Here is a 24,688-nt window from a genome sequence, read left to right as displayed (position 1 = left end):
AGTGAGTGGCCAAACTGATTCATGTGGACAGATGAGTTGCAATCTGTATGGTCACAATGCCATATAGAAGATGGTGGAAGACTTAGGGTATCAGAAAGTGTGTGCAAAATGGGTTCCTTGGCAGTTGACATCTGATTTGAAGGAGCGAAGAATGGAAATCTGCTCAGATCTGCTGGAAGCGTTTAAAGCCAGTGAAGACACATTGTATTCTAATCTGGTGACTCATCTTCATGATCTGAAAATGAAGAATCAGTCTATGGAATGGCGTCACCCCTCTTCTCCAAGGCCTAAGAATTTCAAGAGCAAGCAATCAACACAGAAAGTCATGGTGACTGTTTTATGGGATGACAAATGAGTCATTTTCCTTGATTTTCTGGAACGTGGCCATAATGTGACTAACAAGTGGTACATTGAGATACTCAAAAAGATTAGAGAAGAGACCAGGAAGAAGAGACTGAACAAGAATCTGGAAATGATCCACATTCACCATGACCACACACATCTTTGGCCACAAATCAGTTGATTGGCAAATTGAGCTGTTCAATGGTCCCCCATCCAATATACAGCCTGGATCTGGTGCCCTCCGATTTCCACCTATTTGGCCCAAAGAAGGGACATCCTTTGGGGAAAACAGTTTGATGATACAGATGAGGTGAAAATGGTTGTGAAGAAGTGGGTATAACAGTGCACAACTGAATTTTTTCAAAGATTTGAGAGTTAGTATCAACGATACAAATGCACCACTTGTGATGGAGACTATGTTAAGTAGTAACTTTGAATAGAGGAAGAATTACTCTACCAACGTGTACAGTTTGAACAACCTGTGTCAGTTAATAGAAATGTTTTGCCCACTTTTGCATTGCTTTCGTTACAGCCAGTTTTCATTACTTCAGGAGGAGAATGTATCCTATTTGTATTTTGCAAGGTGATATGTCTTTTTTCTTTTCTTTTTTTTGTAATACTAAAATGTGAGCAGCTTTCTCCTTGCTTCTGCTCTTCAGACCAAGAGGCTAGGGAGACCTTTCTTTCAACCTTTGGATCAAAATATATTCTGTAGAATATAGTATGCAGTGCTAAATAATGTAGAAATCAGGTTGGACAGAAGCTTCCTGTCAGTTTTATTAACTTTGACCTTTTCTCCTATTATAAAAATGGTTTGATAAATATTTAATAGAACCTTATAGATTTTGACAGTTTCTGGAAGCAAAGTAGACTATATTTCTGGAATATGTTTCTGGAAGCAAAGTAGGCTATATAGAGATATGTGTTTGTATAATTATCAAAAGTCATTAAATCACACAGTTATCATCCAAGGACTGAGTTTGATTTTGTAGTAAGACATGCACACAGCCAAGAAGGTGCAGGGTATGTACAGAAATGTTCTTTTGAGTAGTAATCTTTGAATGGTGCCAGATGGGCTAAGTAGCCTTTATGCCACTCTGCCTAGCCAGCAAAACTTCCCAAGAAGAGTAAGCAGCTACTAAAACAGCTGAGCTTGCACAGGCCTTAATAAGATACCATGAAGGAAAGCCAAACAGAGGTAACAATCTTCCAGCCAAAAGGGATGTCTGCCAAGTTCTCTTTCCCTTTAATTCCAGATTGCATTCATTGCAAAATTCTGCAAGTGAAGATCGAAGCCTAAGCTGCTGACATTTTGAAACATTGTCTTTCAAACATATTCTGTCCTTTTTGCTCATATTGATCTTGTATTTAAGGAAATGTGTTATAGAGAAATAAATATGAAGAAAGTTTCTTGATGAGAAATGATTTTAAGCTGATTTCTGGAGCAATATCTTGTCTGCTCTTGACTTGTCTTCAGGAAAATTATTTCTTTAGTTTATTGCCTCAAACACTGCTCCTTGAAGACCACTAACAAGTCAGGTTTTCAGGATAGCCATAATGAATATATATGAAATAAACTGGCGTGCCCACTGCCTCCATTCTATGCAAATCTATCTCTGGCGTATTTGTTAGGGATAATTGAAAACTTGAATGGTTTGCAGCAGGGCGAATTTGATTTAAATCAAATCAATTTAAATTACTAGTCAGAAAGACCTGATTTAAATCATGGTTTTCTATAGAAAGACTCATTCTTGCTAGTTTAATCTTCATATTTACAACCTGATGAAGATTTCACCAATTGAAAAATAACTTTTCAGATTAGTTTTACATTAATATCAGAAAATTGCTGATTTTGTTATAGTATTAGAAATACATAGATAAATCAGTTCGCAATAATTTCATAATTATGTATCTCCAGTTTAATAGGTTAATCATTCATATTTGGACAGCTTTTCTGCTGCACCTTATTGAAAGGAGAAAAATAATCATTACCTTAATAACAATTTAAATAGTTTTATTTAACCAAAACATTATAGCATATGTATTCTTGTATTTACTTAAACATCCATGTTAACTGATTAAATATCTTTTTAAAAAACTTAGGGCTCCTTTTACTAAGGTGCGCTAGCGTTTTTAGTGCATGCAGGAAATTACCACGTGCTACGCTTCTAGAACTAATGCTAGCTCAATGCTGGCATTAAGGTCTAGCGCACGGGGCAATGTAGCGCGTGCTATTCTGTGCATTATAGCCTTAGCGCACCTTAGTAAAAGGAGCCCTTAGACTATCAACCAGAACCACAGATAAAAAATTTTAAAATACTTTCTTCTGTAGCTCACTCGTCTTCATCTTTGTTCAAAATCTGGAAAAGAAAAACAAGCTTTCCTTCTTTATTGGGTCCCAAACAATTATGAATGAGTCCAGAGGAAGAGATTATTCTTTCTAAGCCAGCAGAAGAAGCTACTGCTGTTAAAAGTGAAATCATTACTTAAAGAAGCTCTAAATCCAAGTGCTTAATAAGTGACCTCCACTAGTTCACTGGTGTGACTTTCTTTAAAATATCATCGACAAACATATCTTTCTTGAATGGTTTCCCCTTAGCTTTGAAGTTTATTATAGTTGACATTACAGATGGATGATTCCTGGATACCCATGTCATGGCTAACTCTTCTTCTTCAGCACTTAAGATTTAACCTTGGTACCAGATAATGACATTATTTGCAAGAAAAGGAGCTGGAGACAATTTTTGTCCCATTTGTTTTTTTTAATGCTTATACAGTGGTACCTTGATTTACGAGCATAATTCGTTCCAGAAGCATGCTCGTAAACCAAAATACTTGTATATCAAAGCGAGTTTCCCCATAGGAAATAATGGAAACTCGCTTTGATATGTTCCCAACCCCCGAGGCCAGCGGCGCTGCTCTATTCCCCCCCCCCCACGAGAACCAGCATTGCTCCCCCCCGAAGGCCCCCCCGCGATCCACCACCCTCCCCCCCGCGATCCGGCGCCCCTCCGCCGTGATATGAAGTCCCCCAGACTCACCCGAACCCGCTTCTTACTTTCATCTCGGCCTCAGCACCGGCATGTCCTGTGCGTTGGTGCCGGTGCCCGAAGATCGGCCTCCTCTTCTTTGCTGGGCCTTGAGCATCTGCGCATGCTCAAGGCCTGTGAGTTCACGCTCTCTCCGAGATTCTCGGAGATCTCAGAGAGAGCGTGAACTTGCAGGCCTTGAGCATGCGTAGATGCTCAAGGCCCAGCGGATTCGGATGAGTCTGGGGGACTTCAGATCACGGCAGGGGGTGCCGGATTGTGTGTGGGGGGGTGCCGGATCACGAGGGGGGGGCACTCCTAAATCGAGACATGCTCGGTTTCCGAGGCGCCGATTTTGCGAATGTTTTGCTCGTCTTGCAAAACACTCGCAAACCGATGCACTCGTAAACTGAGATACCACTGTAATTTATTTCTGTCATTGTACAGTTCTGGTATAATGTACAGTGTTCACTCATTTCCTTCCAGATTTTAACAGCTGCAGCAAAAAAGCAGCTATTTTTCTGTATTTTGTTTAAAGCTTCAGAAATAGGTTTCAGGATTCTCAGCATATCTTCAACATTTCTCTTGAAGCCAATATTGAGGCTTTTGGTCATAACTGTGCCATCTATTTTCTCTTGATTTTGTTCATGAACTGTCATCAGAATAGACCAGTTCTTGATATACTGCTCAAAACAGTCTGCTACAGAGTTCCATCTAACATCTTGTGTGAGCGTTAGCTTGGTTCCACCCATTCTTTTCAGAGCTGCTGCTACAAAATGAATATTACTAAAGTATTTAGCAATTTTGACGACATTTGGGTAGGAGGTGCAGCAAATGATTACTGCAGTTATATGTTATTAGCATGGTATTCTATCCATACTCTTCTAAATTCTTCTCAATTTGGATACATTTGCACCTTGTCTGTGACTAAACTGCATACTAGATATTTGAATTTTTGTTCAGTTTATTATTGCTTTTGCTACTAATTCCTATAAGTATTCTGCTGAATGTGCATTTTGTGAAGTATCAATTGTTTCTGCAAGAAAGACATTCCCTTCTTCTTCTGTTCTACAAACACATATAACAGAATCACTGTGGACATTACTCCATCCATCAATACTTAGGTTAACAATTTTATTCTCTAGACCTATTGCTCATTGCCCCATTTCTCTTTCATTCACTTTATCCAGCAGTTTCCCTGCAACATCTAGGGCTCCTTTTACTAAGCTGCGATAGCGTTTTTAGCACACACAGAATTTTAGCGCGCGCTAAACCCACGCTACGCGGCTAGAATTAATACCAGTTCAATGCTGGCGTTAGCGTCTAGTGCGCACGGCAATTCAGCGCGCGCTAAAACCGCTATCACAGCTTAGTAGAAGGAGCCCTTAGACTGCTGGATGGTCTATATAGTGGTCTTAGCAACTGAACCATATTAATGAAGTGTGGGTTTTCAGTCAGAAGGAAAGAAGAGTTTATCACATAAACAAGCTGGGCAATTTTTCATCCATTACATCTTTTTCTAATCTGCTGGGTTTTATCACAAACTTATACTGTATATGATGGTTCATAGATAGTCATATTTTCTTCTTTCTTTTAGGTGATATACTGTGGATATGTGATGTATATTATGTGACTTACAAGTGGGGAGTGGGATAGAGCATGTGTTCTATCCCACTCCCCACTTGTTTTCCTCTTGTTGTATTTTGTGTGGGATTTTTTGTTCTTTTTCTTTGTTCTATGATTTGACTTAAACACTATCCTGGACAGACAACTCTGAAACTTGTAGAACAGGAGATTGGTGATCTCAAAGGTGGATAGTTTCCAGAATCCTTTAGGTTGATGATAGATTCCCCTAAACAAACAATAACAACAAAAAAACCAATGCTGTTATTTTATTAATGATACCATTTCTGCTTATTTAGTATTACTCATAGTATTCACTGCCATTCAGTATTGCTCAGAAAAGGAATATTTGCTTGTTTCAACTGTTTATTTCTTCATAACCACTGTATCAAAAGGACGGTAAAATGCAGTAATAATAACTATACAGTGGTACCTTGGTTTACGAGCATAATTCGTTCCAGAAGCATGCTCTTAAACCAAAACACTCGTATATCAAAGCAACTTTTCCCATAAGAGTTAGTGTAAACTTGAACAATTCGTTCTACATCCCCAAAAACTTAATTACCATTAGGGACGCCTCCACCGCTGCCTCTGCCATCCACGCGGCTCCTCCAATTTTCCTCCTCTGCTGCTGTTCGCTGCCTCTCACTGCTCGCTAAGCAAACGCCGCCACCGCCACCACAGAGCCCGACAGGACACTGTTGGCTCTGCCGCTCCCGGACGCTGCACCTCCCCCCCCCCGGATGCCACTACCCCCTCTGCTTGGACTCTCAAGTGCTGGCTCACTCCTGCCGGACGCATGACTCCCATGCTCCACCCGAGGCCACCAGCGCTGTTATCGCCTCTTCTCCCCCCTCCCCGACTGGTCCTGTTCTTACCCCTGCACCGCCGATGATAAAAATGCCTGCTGCCGGTCTGCTGCTGAGCCTTGAGCATCTGCGTATGTTCAGGCCTTCTGATCTCACCCTCTCCGAGATTCTCCCATATTACAATTTTCCATTTGAGATAGTAACAAAAGCTTGGACTATCATATGAAATGATCCTAAGCTTCCTTAGTAATAAAGAGGAATTTATTACTTTATTGACTTGTAATTCCATAGTTAATTGAAGGTCCACTTGCACCCCTAGCACCTGAGCAGAAGCATCAAATGTATAGCTGATAGCTGTTATTAATGATCATGAATGAAAAATTATTCCAGGTTGTTTTTTTTCCTTTGTTCAGTTTCAATCTGTGGGATAAAACCCAGCTTTCAAGCAAATTTAAATATGCCTGAATTCCTATCAAAACATCATTATTTCCAGAAGATAAAGGGTATAGGACTGTGATATCATCCGCAGAGATGTAAAATTTTGTATTAATTTTTCTAATTCAGCTCCCTAATGACTGCATCAAAAATGTTAAAAATAATCAGGGACAATGGGGGTCCTTGAGGAACAATACAGCAAATTCTATGCATATGATAATTCTTTCATTTTCACTCCATATGATCTTTATGATAAAAGGCTCTTAAACCATTATTTATTTTGACTTATTAACTGCCTTTATGAAGAGATTCACCCAAAGTCATATATGACATTTAAGTACATTTACCAGAATGCCAAATTCATTTGGAGTTGTTACATGATCTCATGATTTACAGGATCAAGGATGGCACTTAATAGATCAAATTGGATAAGTACTGATTATCGAACAAACGTCCTACATCATTGCCATAAGTGGAAATGATGGAGGAAGGGAGGGTGATTGTGTTTTTATGTTTATAAACATTTCATTGATATAAATAATAACTTAATAATGATATACCAAGAGCTATCAGTGAACTTACTGCTGTCTGTATGGTAAACCCCTTTCTGAATCTTGATTGAGAAGAATAGAGAATATCAAAGCTCTCCAAATCATTCTCCAATTGCTTGGTAACCTAGCCCCGCATGATCTTAATCAGAAGATGGATAAAGGCCATAGATCTGTAATTTGTCACATCTTGTATGCTAGCCTTATTCTTAACAATAAAGGTTAAAAGTAAAACTGTCACCACCTGCTACATGAAAATTACCTAATTTGAAATTCACAGTTTAATCAACTAGTTTAATTTAATTTCCACATTTATATCCTACTTAAAAACAAAGTTCCAAGCAGGTTAAAATAAAAGATAACACCAAAAGATATCCACTTCATCACTGACGCTGACCCATTCTGCTTCTATTCCTTTCTCTCCTCTCTTCTACCTTCCAAAGTATTTAGATCAATGCTGTCTTGTTAAAATGTTTATTTTATTTTTATTTTTCCTCTAACTCTACTTTTCACTTCTCTATTACCCTCCAGGTACTTTAGTTAGATTGTGAGCCTTCGGGACAGTAAGGGAATTTTCCAAGTACCTTTCTTATTTCTAATCTTAATGTATATTTTCTGTAAACCGCTTAGAACCTAACGGATGTAGCGGTATATAAGAAATAAATTACATTACATTACATTACATATCAAAAAAATTTACAAACATTAAATACATCTTAAATACAGTATAATCATAATGTCCACCCTACTTAATTGAAAATATTTCTGAAATAACCGTATTTTTATCACTTTCCTAAAAAGCTTGAAATTAGACAAGTTTCTTATTTCACTAGGCAGAGAATTTCAGAATTCTGCATCTCTTCCCAAGTGTGTTCTCTTCCTAGAGGAGAGCAATCTACAATCTTTACAAAATGGTATTACCAATAACTCGAGAAGAGTGTAAATGCCTAGTTGAACGACATACTATTATCAGATTCATCAAATAACCGGGACATAACCCATATAAAATTTTAAAAAATGAAAAGCAAACTTTTTAATTCAATTCTTGTCTCAATTATCAACCAATGCAGTTCTTGTAGTAATGGGGGTAACATGATCAAATCTATTTCCCCCCAGTATAAGTTTAGCAGCAACATTTTGTAAAATCTGCAATTGTTTTTTATCCTAGGACAAGCAGGCAGCATATTCTCACATGTGGATGATGCCATCCACGGAGCCCCGGTATGGACAGGTTATAAAGTGTATCACCAGTTTGCGAACCACCTGCACCAGGCACACGGCTCCTCAGTTCTTAGTTTTCCACGGAGCTAAGAAGATGTGTGTTTCTGAACATTGTTCAAAAATTTTTGCCTTTTGCCTTCCCGCTCCTGCGTTTGGTTTTTATTTAGTCTTTATTTACCTTTTACCATTTTTTCTTTAAAAAAAAAAAAAAAAAGCAATTTTTGTGTTTTGTGGGTGTGCCTCTTTCCTCTATATCAGCCATTGAGTTTAATTTAGCTGGGCAATTTTCCCATCGATGTCCCGTCGGTTAACCAGTTTTAAGAAGTGTGGCAGGTGTCAGCGGCCAATTTCACTAACAGACCCCCACTCTTGGTGTTTGCAGTGTCTTGGCCAGAACACTGTGTTGACCCCTGTACACATTTTTCTTCTCTTCAGATTGATCCATTGATCCTTTAGCAAGAAAAGTTATTCGGTACCATCATAGACATCGATAAGCCATCGACATCGAAGGCATCGATACCGGTATCAGAGGACATCGCTCCTTCTGGTAAGCCAGCTAAAAAGCCATCAGCTTCCCAAACAGCGTTGCAGATCATCTGATGCATTGAGTCCCTTGATGCCAATCAAGCGAAAGCCTCCATTGCGACTTGCCTCTCCTGCATTGGGAGGTGCATCCTCATCACGGTCACCCTCTCCAAGGCAAGCTGCGGCACAGATGGTACCGGCAGCTAAGCTACAGATACTGGTGCTTTCCTTTGGGAGAAATTTGATGCACTCTTCCGTCTAGAATTCAGGGATATGTTTTGCCTCATGACCCCGACATCAACACCATCGGTACCGGTCCGGCCTGAGCATACAGCAACGAGGTCTTGCTGTACTGACAGTGTCTCTCCGGTGTATCATCATCACATTCCATGCCTCATCATTTATCATCTCACAGATCCCGTTCTTCATTGAGGCATCGTTGTAGTTCATTGATCATCCTCTACTCCTTCACACTCTATCTGGCAAATGTTCTTCCAAGAGAAAACACTGTTCTCCTGCACAAACTTCTAAGCGCAAGAGAGCTTCAAAGCATTCCTCTTCATCATCGAATTGGTACCAGCAGTGTTCTCCCCAGAAATTTTTTCCAGCCGGGTGGCATGAAAAAGTAGCCGGGTGGGGAGATGAGGAAATTTGGTGGTGGGGAAAATTAACCCCCTCTTTTACTAAGGTGCGCTAGCATTTTTAGTGCGCTCAAACCCCTGTGCTACGTGGGAAAACTAGCGCCAACTCAATGTTGGCGTTAGCATCTAGCACACATGGCAATTCCTCCGCGCGCTAAGCGCACACTAAAACCACTATCGTAACTTAGTAAAAGGAGCCCTAAATGTATACTATTTTTATTAGTTAATTATTATTATTATTTTCCAATGCTCAATATGACTTCCTTTTTTAAGGTTTGACACTTGTGCCAGAATATTTTTACTAAATTTAAGAAGTATTTGCTCTTTCAAATGGTATAGAGGTTTAAAAAAGGGAAAGGCATTAATGAAGTCATTAGGTTCAATCTAGCCATTTATTTCTGCATGAATTTAAACAACTAAAAAAAAAGATAAATATAGCTCATCCAGTCATACATGAAATGGCTCTACAGCAGGGGTGCCCACACTTTTTGGGCTTGCGAGCTACTTATAAAATGACCAAGTCAAAATGATCTACCAACAATAAAAATTTTTAAAAAACACAAAGCACACTGTACGCAGAGAAAATGTTAATTATCATTTATATTCCGCGGGTTTTCAAAGAGGTCAAGGCAGACGATTCTATGCAATGTCACCTCAGGAACAACTATACAAAAATAGACAAATATACCCCCTCCCTTTTTACTAAATCGCAATACTGGTTTTTAGAATAGGGAGATGCACTGAATGCCCTGCGCTGCTCTCGATGCTCATAGGCTCCCTGCGCTAAAAACCGCTATTACGGTTTAGTAAAAGGGGGCCATAGTGCAAAATATAGACAGCAGATATAAATTAGCAGATATAAATTCTTAAAATAGACACATTTTGATCACTAAACTGAAAATAAAATCAGTTTTCCTTTTTGTCTGGTGATTTCATGAGTCTCTGTTTGCACTTCCTTCTTCTGACTATAAATCCAATATTTTTTTCTTTCTGCCCCTCCCCTTTTCTTTCTGTCTCTCTTTCTTTCTCTCTCCCCCTGCCCCCCAAGCCATCGCGCCAATTTCTCCACTTCCCCGATTCTTTCCCTACCCCCTAATGCCGATTTTTCCCTGCTTCCACGAGCCAGACCAGGAATGTACAAGCGCCGGACTCACAAGACTTCACCTCTGATGTCAATTCTTACGTTGGAGAGGAAGTTCCAGGCCAGCCAGGCAGCGATTGGCTGGCCCAGAACTTCCTCTCTGACATCAGAATTGACGTCGGAGGTGAAGTCTTGTGAGTCCGGCGCTTGTACTTACCTGGCCTGGCTCAGGGAGGCAGGAAGAAAAAGATTGCCAAGGAAACGCAATCGACTCACATTGCCTTTGCGATCTACTGGTCGATCGTGCTCGACCATTTGGGCACCCCTGCTGTTATGGTATCCTGTCCTGACCTGACCTGAGGAAAGGGGTTTATTCCCCAAAAAACTGCCTTATTTATATTTCCTATTTATAAACTTTAATCAATAGATACAATACTACTTGATTCTACGTAAAGCAACAAAAAATTTTTTTTCTACCTTTTGTCATTTCTGCTTTAATCATCTTGTCTTCACTCTTCTTTCTAGCCAGCATCTGTCCGCTCTGTCTTCCATGCAGCATCAGCCCCTTCCATCCACTGTCCACCCTCTCCCCGTTCCATATGGCATCTTCCCTCTTTTTATGCTCCTTCAATAAACTGTCTATCCTGTGCCCCTTCTCTTCTCCTTTGTACATGATTGATTTCAGCTCTGCCATCTCTCCATTTTTCTCTCTCTGTCAACACCCCGTCCCCTATGCTCTGGCAACTCTCTCTTCTCCTTTCTTTCATTCACACCCCACAGTCTGGTATCTTCCCTTCCCTGATTCTCTGGCATCTCGCGTCTTTCCTTTTCTTCCATCTCTCCCTCCCCCTCCATGCTCTGACATCTTCTCCTTCCTTTCCCCCTTCCTTTTCCCTTGGTCTGGCATACTTTCCTCCTTCCCTCCAATCCCTGGCATCTCATTTCATTCCCTCCCTCATCTTCTTTCTCCCTCCAGTTGGGTGCAGCAAGTCTCTCCCCCTCTGCTCCCTTTCCTCCTTCTGTCACCCAAGGCCTGGCGTCATGAACTTCTTCAGGCAGCAGCATTCACAATTCGCTGCTGTTGCCAACTTCGGGCCTTCTTCTCTGTCGGGTCCTGCCTTCATAGAAACAGAAGTAGGCAGGATCCGGCAGAGAAGAAGGCCTGAAGCTGGCAACAGCAATGAATTGTAAATGCTGTTGCTAGCCGAAGAAGTTCATGACGCCAGGCTGAGCACCCGGGGCAAACTGCTACTCTCCCCCCCCCCCCCCACGACCCTCCTATCTCTCCCTCCCTACCATCATGAGACTCTAAACAGCCCTGCTCTACTCTAAACAGGCTGCTTCAGGGCTTTCTCCTGCCGTGATTCCCTCTGGCACGTACAGCAGCATTTCTCCTCCAATTCACTCCCCCCCCCCCCCGTCTCACACACCCGGCAGATTCGCTACAGACAAAGGCAAGTTGCAAGTTTCCCTTTGTCGCTGACCTATCTCCCAAACGTCAGCGACAGAGGGAAGCTTACAACTTGCTGCTCTTGCTTACTTCGGGCCTTTCTCTTTGCCGGGTCCTGCCTTCGCGGAAACAGAAAGTAGGCAGGACCCGGCAGCAAGAAAGGCCCGAAGTAAGCAAGAGCAAGTAAGCTTCCCTCCGTGGCTGGCCTATCTCCCGCATGCTCCAGGGCTCTAATGGTCCGTGCCGGCTTATCTTACCTACCCCCCCCCCCCCGACGTAACTTCCGGTTTCGGAGGGAAGCCGGGTTCGAGTCGCTTGCTGGGTTTTGTTTAAAGTCCGGCGGGAGTCTTTCGGCGGCTCTTCAGGCTCGCGTTAAGCAGTGATGGCAGCAGATTTCGGCAGATGACAGCCGGGCGGTAATGTAAATTTGCTGGGCGGAGCGCCCGGCTTAAAAGCGCTGGGGAGAACACTGGGTACCAGTCCTCACGCAAGCATCAATCTCGACACTCTCCATCACCTAAACCAGTATTTGATTGTGATTTAAAATCGGACTCAGATGTGCCTTTATCTGATTCTTCTATTGAAATTTACGAGACTCCCTTGGAACACTCTCCACACAGGTATTCTCCCAGAGCAAAATCACTTACTGAGAGGATCAATTAGGTAAGGATATGTCTATCAAGCTTGAAGCTGATTCTACCTTTAGTGCTGAATTTCATGTTTCATGTTTATTAAAAGTTTGTTATATTGCCAAATCAAGCTTCAAGACTCTATACATCTAATAATTAAATATAAAATAAAAAGGAGTATAACATAAATCATAATATAACAATAAAAATTTTTAAACCGAACAGTATTTTGTACACATTAATACAGAGAAACTACAAGGAAGAAAACAAACAGAAAATTATAGGGAAAGAGAGAGAACTACATTGCATCATAGTACAGAATGGAGAAAGGAAGATATAAGAGGGAGGGAAAAACCAACAGTTGCAGGCTAAGAGAAGGGTAAAAATGTCCTTAAAAGATTAGTTAAGGCTCAAAGGCATCTTAAAACAAAAAGATTTTTAGTGTTGACTTGAAGTAATTTAGGATTGTTTCGTCTCTTAGACCAGTGATTCCCAACCCTGTCCTGGAGGAACACCAGGCCAATCGGGTTTTCAGGCTAGCCCTAATGAAAATGCATGAGAGAGATTTGCATATGATGGAAGTGATAGGCATGCAAATTTGCTTCATGCATATTCATTAGGGCTAGCCTGAAAACCCAATTGGCCTGGTGTTCCTCCAGGACAGGGTTGGGAACCACTGTCTTAGACGGTGTGGGGCAGAGTTCCAAAGCAAAGGAACGGTAACTGAAAAGTTATTATTGCGTATGGTGTTGATGTGTCTTAAAGATGGTATGGTAAGCAAGTTTTGTGAAACTGAACGGAGAGTTCTTTGAGGAGCATACAGTATTAGTAATTTATTGATGAATTCACATTGACAGGAGATTCGAGTTTTGAAAGTTAATAATAGGATTTTATATGTTGTTCGATGCTCCACAGGTAGCCAATGGGCTTTGGTCAACAGTGGGGTATAATTTTGACAGAAGTGTTTGCACTATTTGTAGGCATCTTATTTCCTTAAGGGTTATACCCTTATAAAGTGCATTACAATAATCAAGGTGAGAAATCACGAGTGAATGAATTAAGATATTTAAAGCTGAAGAGTCCAATAGTTTTGAAAGTGAGCATATCATATGCAGTCGGTGAAAACATTTCTGCAGAACTGAACTAATTTGTTCATGATAAGTTAATATTTCGTCAAGGATAACCCCTAGTAGTTTGATATTCTGTACAATTTTTATATGGGTGGAGTCAAGTTGAATAGGACTGGATAATGAAAATCATGGTTTTTGTTTTTTTGATGTTTAATGCTAGCATGTTATTAGTCAGCCAGTCTTTTATTTTTTTTCTGATTTATGATAGGGAATCCTGAAGACATAACTAAGTCTATAGGTTGAATTAACTGTATGTCATCGGCATAAGCGAACATGTTGAAGCCGATTGACTGCCCTAGGGCTAATGAGGGTGCCAGGAAGATGTTAAATAGAAACTTTGGACTATGATCAACTTCCTAAAGAGCTTATTTGATTACCATTGCATGGTATATTTAAAGAAACTCTTCATGAGAATTGGGGGATTTTTCTAACCATTGTATAGCTCCCAGAAAATTGGACTCTTTTTATAAGTTAACATCTTCTCCAGGGTTTGACAAACCACAGCTTGAGCTCCAATCTTTGGTAGTTGAGTCAACTTTGAAAAAGTCTACTCCATCCAAGGTGTATGCCTCAGTGACACCGGGACGAGAGGGTCGCACTATGGACAAATTTGGGCGACGCCTCTATCAGAATTCTATGTTGGCAAACAGAGTTATCAATTACAATTTTTATTTTTCTTGTTATATGAAACATCTTATCAAGAAATTTCCTTCCTTTGAGAGATATATTCCTTCTCAACATCTGAAAGATTTTCAGCATCTCGTTCACACTCTTGCTCAGTTACGAAACTACATGGTTAGATCTGCTTATGATGCTTTTCAATTGATTTCTATAGCCTCGTCAATGTCAGTAGCAGTGAGATGTTTAGCCTGGCTCAGAGGTGCAAATATGAATATCAACCTTCAAGATAGATTGGCTAAAATTCCCTGCTTGGGAGATGAGCTTTTCAGGGACTCTATTGAAAATGCCACACAAAAGCTCACTGACCACGAGAAGCATTGAGATGCTTTAGTTAAAACCAAACCTAAACCATCCACTACTAAATCATTTGGGCCTTCTTCATCTTCTTACCAAAGGCATTTTTCAACAAAACCATCTGCTCCTCCTAGAATGCAGCAGAAAAAACAAAAACAGCAGTGCCCTCAGTCTTTATGACGGGCTTCTAGCGCCTAGTCAATATTCCTCAACCAATCGGAGGTCAACTCCAACGCTTCTATCACCATTGGGAGTTGATCACCTCTAACCTCTGGGTTCTAAAAGTCATTCAAGAGGATTACTCTCTTCATTTTCTCACCATTCCTCCTGCTCATCCTCTGAGAGAGTCTGCTTTCAATCTTCTTCAGACCTCCCTTCTTCAAGAGATAGACTCTCTTTATCTCTTCAATGCAATAGAGAGAGTTCTATCTATTCAAAAGAACTGGGGGTTTTACTCCTGGTATTTTCTTTTTTCAAAGAAGACCTATTTTAGATCTCAGAGATATCAACAAGTTTCTAGTGAGGGAAAAGTTTTGAATGCTGACCCTAGCAACTTTATATTCACTATTAGATTGCAACAATTGGCTATGTTCTCTGGATCTCAAAGAGGCTTGCACTCACATTCCAGTGCATCCCAGCCTCCAGGAGATACCTCAGATTTCAGGTGGCTCACCACCATTATCAATGCAAAGTCCTCCCTTTCGGTCTTGCATCCTCTTTCAGAGTCTACACCAAGTGCCTGGTTGTAGTGGCAGCAGCTTTACGTTCTCAGGGTCTCCATGTATTTCCCTACCTGGATGACTGGCTCATCAAGGATCCTTCCTCGCAGGGGGTGACCCTAGCGACTCAGCAGACCATCCTCTTTCTTCAACAGTTTGAATTCGAGATCAATTTTCCTAAATCTCAACTTCAGCCCTTTCAGAAGCTACAATTTATAGGAGCTCTCCTTGGCACTATTTAGCTCAGGGCGTTTCTTCCTCAACAATGTCAAGACACGTTGCTTCAACTTTGTCATCAGATTTCTTGTCTTCAATCCATTTCAGCCAGACATATAATGGTTCTTCTTGGTCACATGACTTCCATGTAACTCCCTTTGTGAGACTTCATCTCAGAAAACCTCCATGGTCTCTGGCATCTCAGTGGTCTCAGGCCCTCGATCCACTCTCACAGCACATTACAGTCACATCATCACTATGACAGTCTTTGCAGTGGTGGATGAACTCTTCCAATATTTCCAGAGGGTGGTTGTTCCACACTCTGCCTCATCAGAAAATTCTCACCACGGACTCGTCAATGTATACTTGGGAAGCTCATCTGGACGGGCTTCATACTCAGGACCTCTGGTCTCACCGAGAGCAGCTGTATCACATCAATCTTTTGGAACTCAGAGCAATTTACTATGCCCTCAAAGCTTTTCAGCATCTTCTAAATGGTCATGTCCTTCTAGTCTGCATGGACAATCAAGTGGCAATGTATTATATAAACAAGCAAGGCAGAAAAGTTTCTTTCCTTCTATGTCAGGAGGCCCAAAAGATTTGGAAGTGGGAATTGCTCAAACATCTTTCTAAAAGCAATCTACATGCAAGGAGAGCAGAATTTTCTGGCAGACAGACTTAGCTGAATTCTTCAGCCTCACGAGTGGACGATCAATACTACACTTCTCCATCACATCTTTGCTCAGTGGGGAATTCCTCAGGTAGACCTGTTTGTGTCCCCTCATAACAACAAGTTGCCCCAGTTCTGCTCCAGACAGTACTCTCTCTATCGACTGGAAGCGGATGCTTTTCTACTGGACTGGACGCACAAGTTTCTCTATGCGTTCCCTCCCATTCCTCTCATCCTCAAGATGCTTGTCAAGTTCAAACACGAGTCTGCTACGATGATTCTTATAGCTCCTCGTTGGCCTAGACAACCTTGGTTCTCCCTTCTACTTCAACTGAAAAAAATCTGCAAGGTTCTGAGCAGTTATTGATATAAGACAGTTTTGTGTCGGAGATTGTGTAAAGGATCTCACCAATCGGAATAGCTCTCTACTAGGATTAGAACTCTGACTAATGTTCTTAGAAATAAAATGCTTCTTTGCCAACTGTTGTTTTTTTTTGTGTGTATAATGATGTTTCCAGTGCAATAGGTGAGACATTCTAGACCAGCGGTCTCAAACTCAAACCCTTTTCAGGCCCACATTTTGGATTTGTAGGTATTTGGAGGGCCGCAGAAAAAAATTGTTAATGTCTTATTAAAGGAATGACAACTTTGCATGAGGTAAAACTCATTATAGTTTATAAATCTTTCCTTAATTGCTTCTGATAATTTCAGCTATACACAGCTGAAAGCAGTGCAACATGCAGAAAGTGAAATTTAGATAGTTTTTCACTTTCTGCATGTTGCACTGCTTTCAGCTGTGTATAGCTGAAATTATCAGAAGCAATTAAGGAAAGATTTTAAACTATAAAGAGTTTTACCTCATGCAAAATTGTGATTTAGACTCTAAAGTATCAACTGCAAGAGACAAGATTTTGGTGTAGTCCTCTAGGCTTTTTTGTAGAGGGGAGAATCAATATCTGACTTGTGCCTGGAAAACTTGTGCCTTAAGTGTCCGGTGGTTGCATCCACAACCGCCTTCAGCTCTCACCTCCTCCAGCACCGGACACAACCACCATCTTACTTCAAGCAGTCACCGCCAGGAGAAGTGCTGAATTTTGCCAGAGTTCACGAGATTATGTACACACGCACAAGCTATACTGCCTCCAATGGTTATCTTATGCTCTGGACGTTGTTCACCTCACTGCTGTAACCTCACACAAGCTCTTTCCTGCATATGTACACGATTATCTTCTCCACTCCACCTCACAATTGTGTACAGACGCAGGAAAGCGCTTGCATGAGGGCCGTGAGTTTGAGACCACTGTTCTAGATAGTAGGATATTTCTCTATAGCCGAGTGCTGCTGCAGAAGGAATTCACTCCAGATTTTTCACTTTGCCTCTGTTATACTTCACTGGCTTCTCTAGCTCCACCTTCAGTTCTTCTGCATGCGTGCCTGCAGGAGTGTTTGTTCTGCTCTCCCCATTATTTTAATTTGATGTAATTTCATTTGGATCAGCCTAGTGTGGATTCTTTGGTTGCGCAGGTGCCTAACTGCACCACTCTTCCCAGGGAAAGTGATGTGGTGCTTACAGATATGTAGATATGTAGTGCTCCGGATGCTTTTTTATGCAGCTGCTTTGGGCTTTGCAGCTGCTTTGGCAGTGTCTTTTGTCACATGCACCTGTCTGTCTCACCTGCGCACCCTGGAGAGTAAGGCTGTAGATTTTCCTCCTCAACTTATTGGCTGGGTAGAATTATGTGACTTTATATACCGTATGTGGGTTTTGGCATGCTCCATTTCTTCCTGCAGAATGCTCTGGATTAGACAATGGTCTAGTGATTCTACTTTGGCGAGACTTCCCTTCAGGGCAGTTGTTGTTTGGCATGGGCCTGATCGACTTCATGGATTCTTTGGTAGTCTGTCACCCTAATACCACTCGTATTACCACTCATATTCCAGACCAGAGCTCCCAGCAGAGGTACTCTGGTTAGACTTGACCAGCCATCTGGCTCCCGTTATGCACTCAAACCAAGAAGGCGCAGATAGGGGGCAGGCTGTCAGCGTTTCTGCTGGCTTGGGTTTGCATTTCATTCGACCAGTGGGTTCTGGACTTTATTCAGTCAGGCTCCAATTGGAATTTGCCTGGCCTCTGACCAATTGGTTCATGGACACTTCCGCAGGGCACCCAGATAAGGCTCTTCAAGTGCAGGCCACTGTACAGCGCTTGCTGGATATTCAAGCTCTAGAGCGGGTGATGCCTGACCTTTCGGGCTCCAGCAAAAACTCCATATACTTTATCATACTAATGAATAACTCAGACAGTTGGGGACCTGTTCTGGAGCTGCAACATGAACATGAAGCTCTCAAGATTCTGCACTTTCGCATGTCAACAGTGCAATCTGTCATAGCAGCGATGGCTCTGGGAGAGTTCCTTGCCTCTCTGGATTCATGGAGACATACTTTCACTTTCTGATCTTTCCAGCCCACCTCAAATACTTGTTGTTTCACGTGTTGCACAATCATTACTAGTTTTTGGCTCTGCCCATTTGACTAGCGATGGCTCCTCATACCTTCACCGAGGTGATGGTGGTCATAACGGCTTACTTAAGTAAAATGGGTACATCCTTTCTTGGACGAATGGCTAATCAGAGCTCCCTTGTTTGCTGAGGGTCGACACTTGGTGGGTCAGATGATCCAAGTGCTAGAGAACCTTGGTTGGATTGTGAATTCCAAAAGGGCAGTCTCTCACCCTCGCAGTCTCTGAAATGCCTGTCTTGCAGAAGCACGCAGACAGCAACTGCATTCGCAGATTTTTTCCCTTCTGGATCTACCAGCTTCTTCGGCGTGGGACTATTTTCAGGTCCTGGAATCCATGGCTGCCATGTTGGATGTGGTTTCTTGGGCGAGAGTGCACATGCATCCTTTCCAGCTTGTCTTACTCTCTTGCTGGGCTCCACACAGGGATGCGTTAGAGGCCAGTCTTCCCTGGACTCTGGAGGCTTGGGCCAGCATGATTGGTGACTTCTCCTGCAATTGCTACCTAAGGGCTTTGGATTGCCTCCTGTGTTGAGGTGATAACCTTTGGGGCTGGGGAGCTCCTTGCAATTGGCATCCTAATCAGGGGTATTGGATGCCCTTTCAGTGGAAATGGTCAATCAACCAGTAGGAGATCAGTCATTCGACTGGCTGTAGTACATTTACAGAGGTCTCTGGAGGGTCAAGCGGTCAGAGTCTTCTCTGACAATGCAGTGGCAGTAATAATAATAATATAGCTTTATTTATATCCCATCATACCTTTTCAGTTCAAGATGGTATACAACAAGAGATGCTGTAAGGACAGCGAGGTTACATCAAATCAGAAAGAATTGGGAAGGAGTGGGAGACAGTTGAGTGACTGGGGTGGTAGGGTGGGAACAGGGGCGAGTAAGAAGAGATAAGAGAACAGCGGAATTGAAGGATCAGATAAATTTGCCGAATAAGTGTTTTTTTAGTGATTTTCTGAATGAATGGTATGTGGGTGCGTTCAGGATTAGGTCTCTTAAGGTGTTGTTCCAGATCCCTGCTTGAAAGGAGAGTGTCCTGTTGAGGAATCTTTTGAATTTGCATCCTTTGGGAGAAGAAAATGTGAACAGTAAAGTACTGCGAGAGAGGCAGAGTTTGTCCTGTAGGGTGAAGTGTTTCAGGAGGTAGGTGGATGCGGTGCCGAGGAGGGTCTTGAAGCAAAGGGAACCAAATTTGAAGATTATTCTGGCCTCGATAGGTAGCCAGTGGAGTTTCTTGTAGCATGGGGTGATGTTGTCGGATTTTTTCAAGCCAAAGATAAGTTTCTTGATGGTTTTTTTGTGAGATCCTAGGTAGATTATGTTGAAGTAGTCCAGTGAGCTCAGGACTAGAGATTGGACCAACAGTCTGAATGATGTGAAGTCGAAGTATGGGTTTAGTGTGCGTAGTTTCCATAATAAGTGGAAGCATTTTTTGATTAGGATGTTGGTATGGGCTTCAAATGTCAGTTGCTGATCTAGAGTGACACCTAGGATTTTGATGGTAGGGTTAATTGGGAAGTTTGTTCCATTTAGGTTGATAGCCAATTCTGTGAGTTTGTTTGTTGGGGAGGCCATGACTATCTTGGTCTTTTCCGGGTTTAGCTTTAGTTTGGAGTTAGTTGATCATTTTTCCACGTGGTTGATGAAATGAAGTGTCCAGTTTCGGTTGACAATGTAGAGATGGGGATGATTATCGTGATGTCATCCGCGTAGATGTATGATTGGAGGTTCAGTTTGGAAAGTTCCTGACCCAAGGAAGACATAGAAACATAGAAGATGACGGCAGAAAAGGGCTACAGCCCATCAAGTCTGCCCACTCTGCTTACCCACCCCCTGTCTATGCCCTAATGACCCAATTTCCTTATCTTGACCCTCGTAGGGATCCCACATGGGTATCCCATTTATTTTTAAAGTCTGGCACGCTGTCTGCCTCGATCACCTGCACTGGAAGCTTGTTCCAATGATCAACCACTCTCTCTGTGAAGAAATACTTTCTGGTGTCGCCATGAAATTTTCCGCCCCTGAGTTTGAGCGGGTGCCCTCTTGTGGCCGAGGGTCCCTTGAGAAAGAAAATATCATCTTCCACTTCGACACGTCCCGTGAGGTACTTAAATGTTTCGATCATGTCTCCCCTCTCCCTACGTTCCTCGAGAGTGTAGAGCTGCAATTTGTTCAGTCTCTCTTCGTACGAGAGACCCTTGAGCCCCGAGATCATCTTGGTGGCCGTCCGTTGAACCGATTCAATTCTGCGCACATCTTTACTGTAATGTGGCCTCCAGAATTGCACACAGTACTCCAGATGAGGTCTCACCATGGCCCTGTACAAAGGCATTATGACTTCAGGCTTTCGGCTGACGAAACTTCTATTGATACAACCCAATATCTGCCTTGCCTTAGATGAAGCCTTCTCCACTTGATTGGCAGTTTTCATGTCTGCACTGATGATTACTCCTAAATCTCGTTCTGCTGAAGTCCTAGTTAAAGTTTCTCTGCCAATTGCCAGGGAGGTGCCAGAGCAACTCTCTGGCTCAGGAGGTCCGCCTTCTCATTCTGTGTGAAGAACGCCACCTCCAGGTGCTCTCAGCGCATGTGGCAGGAGTCAACGTTGTTCAGGCTGACTTCCTCAGCAGATAGCCCTTGAATCAGGGTGAGTGGGCGCAGGCCCCAGCAGCATTTCAAGCCATTTGCAGCACTGGTGTCAGCCCTGCTTCAACCTCATGGCCTAGCACAGAGTAAGAAAGCAGATCAATTCTTCAGTCGAAGGTCTAAGCTCAGAAGCAAGGGTGTCGATGCTCTGGTGCAGCTGTGGCCTCAGGGAATTTTCCTATGTGTATTTCCTCCCTGGCCCATAATAGGCTGAGTCATTTGGCGGATCGCAGACATAAGAACATAAGAATTGCCATACTGTGACAAACCAAAGGTCCATCAAGCCCAGTATCCTGTTTCCAACAGTGGCCAACCAGGTCCCAAGTACCTAGCTAGATCCCAAATAGCAAAACAGATTCTATGCTGCTTATCCTAGGAATAAGCAGTGGATTTCCCCAAGCCATCTCAATGGCCTATGGACTTCTCTTTTAGGAAATTATCCATATCTTTTTTTAAACCCCACTAAGCTAACTGATTTCACCACATTCTCCAGCAATGAATTCCAGAATTTAATTACACGTTGTGTGAAGAAATATTTTCTCTGGCTTGTCTTAAATCTACTACTTAGTAGCTTCATCGCATGTCCCTTAATCCTAGTATTTTTAGAAAGAGTGAACAAGTAACCATCCAGGCTGTGTCATTCTGGTGGCTCCAGCCTGGCCTAGCAGGCTATGGTACACCAATCTGATGCATCTTTGCCAAGGTCGTGGCCTTCGGTTTAGTGCCCATCCTGACCTACTTACGCTGGGTTCCATCTGCGCAGAGGACCCGGGTCACTTTGCTGTTCTGACATGGCTCTTGAGCACACAGCTTTAGACCACAAAATTGGATTGGATTGCTGTTCTGACATGGTCCTTGGCACTCTTCTCATGTCTTAAGAAGTCAACTGCTGTATCTGCTTACGCTCTGGCGTAGAAGACTTTCCAGCATTGATGCGCTCAGGAACAAGTGGAGCCATATTCCACTCCAATTTCAATGGTGCTCACTTTTCTCCAGGCTGGTCTTGCTCAAGGCCTCACTGTGGCATTCCTTTGAGTCCAAGTGGCTGGGCTCTCTTGTTTTCGAGCCCAGGGTCGCATTCGTCTTTGACGTCTCACCCTGACGTTGCCAGATTTCTGAAAGGGGTTCTTCGCATTATACCACCGATTAATCTGCCATTCCCTTCAGGGGACCTCAACCTGGTGCTGTCAAGTCTACCCAAGACTCCCTTTTAGCCCCTTCAGGATGCTTCCCTCTTGGACCTGATGCTCCAGACGGTCTTTCTAGCTGCTGTTATGTCAGTGAGGCGTGTCTCTGAACTCCAGGCTCTTTCTTGCAGTGAACCGTTCCCTCGGATCTCGGAGATGGGGATTTCCTTGCACATGGTTCCTTCCTGCTAAAGATGTTTTCAGTTTTCCATGTTAATCAGGAAGTCCGTTTGCCTGTTTTTCAGCCTGCTAGTTCAAAGTCACAGGATCATGTTTTGCAGAAACTAGATGTGTGCAGAGTGCTTCTTCGCTATCTGCTTTCTGTCCTAACTCCCACTCGCCATAAGACACTTGCATCTATCCTTTCATTCTCTCTGTAAGAAAATCCCCAACCCCTATGGGACTCATAATTGAAACTGAAATACGTCTAAAAATCCACCCAAGTTGTCATTTGGACGATCTAAAAGACAGGTCGTCCAAGTGCCGCTAATCAAAACGGCTTTTTAGACGTATCCAGGGACTTTTTAGGCCTCTGAATCCCACTGGATGCCCAGAGCTGAAAGGGGCATTTTTAGAGGAGTGGTTAGGGAAAGATGTGGGCCAACCTAGTCATCCTGTAGGGATAATTGAAGGTTTGACGAAACCGCCTAGACAGAACTTATACATTGTGACTTAGATGATGGTAAGTCAGGTATAAGTGCCTAAAATGTATCCAAAGTGACCAGATAACCACTGTAGGAACAAAGTAAAGCCCCCCCTCGTATTCATCGACCCTGTCGCACCCCCCCCCCCCAATGTTCAGAATAAAAACATACATACCTGCCAGCACCTGGCATAGGAAAGCCTAGTAGAGTTGCACAAAGATGGCTTAAGTAGCTTGGGGGTGGGCTAGTGAACCATAGAAAGGAAAACTCAGGCCCAAAAGCCACACTAACCACTACATTCATGGTGGAAAATGTGAGTCCATCCAATGCTGGCCCCTCCCACTTCCAAATGGTCTTGTTCTGGACGTTTCAGATTTGGGACAAATTTTTGGTCGAGAATGTGGTATAAAGATAGACATAGTGGCAGTCTGGACGATCAACCGTCTGGACATACAGATAGACGATTTTCGAAAAAAAATATTTTGGATGTACTTTTTGAGAATGGACATTTTGCCACTGCCGACTTTGGTTGACTAGTACCCTATATCCAAATCAGACTTCGATGTATCTTTTGATTATGCCCCTCCATGTGTCCTGTTTGTCTGTCCTTATTAGATTGTAAGCTCTTCAGAGCAGGGACTGGCTGTGTTAAATGACCTTCAGTGCTAAAGAAATGATAAATTGTAGTAGCAAAGTGAATCATATGTACAGAAGAACTGAATCCCTTCACCTTTTGCACACTTTTTTAATTGGCTCTACTGTGGAATAAGTACATCTTCAATTATCCACCATGCTGATCGCTCCTTAACTTTTTGAGTGGTTTTTTCTGTTCATTAAAATATCCTCCCTTGCAAGGGTCCATGTCAGTGGAAACACCTGTTAGTAATGTGCAGACAAAATCTCACTTATGTATTTGGGCTGCTTGGCAGTCTCAAACTGATGCAGACTGGGCCTTTAATTTTTATTCTGTGGTACAATGGCAGACTAGAGCCAGGTGCTGATCTTTAACTTAGCATTTGTGTCTTTAGGCCAAATCTGTTTCACTGCAGCGGTTTTGTTACATGCAAACAAACAGAATTATAAACTGTATCTCTCTTTAGAAAAATAAAGATTGGACAAAAAGAGAGTAACATAATTCATGGAAGGCTTGCATAGGCACAGAGGATCCCATTTTTGGAAGAAGTGAGGGAAGATCCTAAGGCCTTTGACATTTATTAAAGGAAATAAATTGGACAAAGTAGGAGGACCTTATAATTCTTACCTGCTGTTATAGTGCATTTCATATAATTTGTTTTCAATTTTGAAAATTAAAATATGATTTTAAAGCAATAAATGGAGTAAGTTTCCAGAAGGCATTTTGAAAAAGACATTAAAAGAGTCCCTTCACTTTTCCCCCTCATCTACAGAGCAAATTTTATGCTAGGAAATGAGGATGTGAACATCTTACAGATCTGAGCTCATTACTGTGAATACATTACTTTGAAAAATGACATTTGAAATACATAAGTATAATGGGTCATTTGAGAAGACATGGTATTGCAATGAGATTTTGTACTTCTCACTGTTCAAACACATGTTAAAGTGAATATATGAACAAGTTGTATAAGTACAAGAATGTGCCATAAGAGAGCTCCTACTGTGCT

General features: G+C 42.2%; 1 protein-coding gene across 1 annotated transcript in view; it reads left to right on the top strand.

The window, feature by feature from the left end:
* Window positions 1-24,688, top strand: part of MED27 (mediator complex subunit 27) — a 426,900-nt gene that overhangs the window by 165,816 nt on the left and 236,396 nt on the right. The gene's annotated exons all lie outside the window — the stretch shown is intronic.

The sequence above is a fragment of the Geotrypetes seraphini genome, chromosome 10, assembly GCF_902459505.1.
Source record: "Geotrypetes seraphini chromosome 10, aGeoSer1.1, whole genome shotgun sequence".
In the NCBI taxonomy this organism is placed as follows: Eukaryota; Metazoa; Chordata; class Amphibia; order Gymnophiona; family Dermophiidae; genus Geotrypetes; species Geotrypetes seraphini.
The sequence above is the reverse complement of the archived record's forward strand: the minus strand, read 5'-3'. Positions and strand labels throughout refer to the sequence as shown.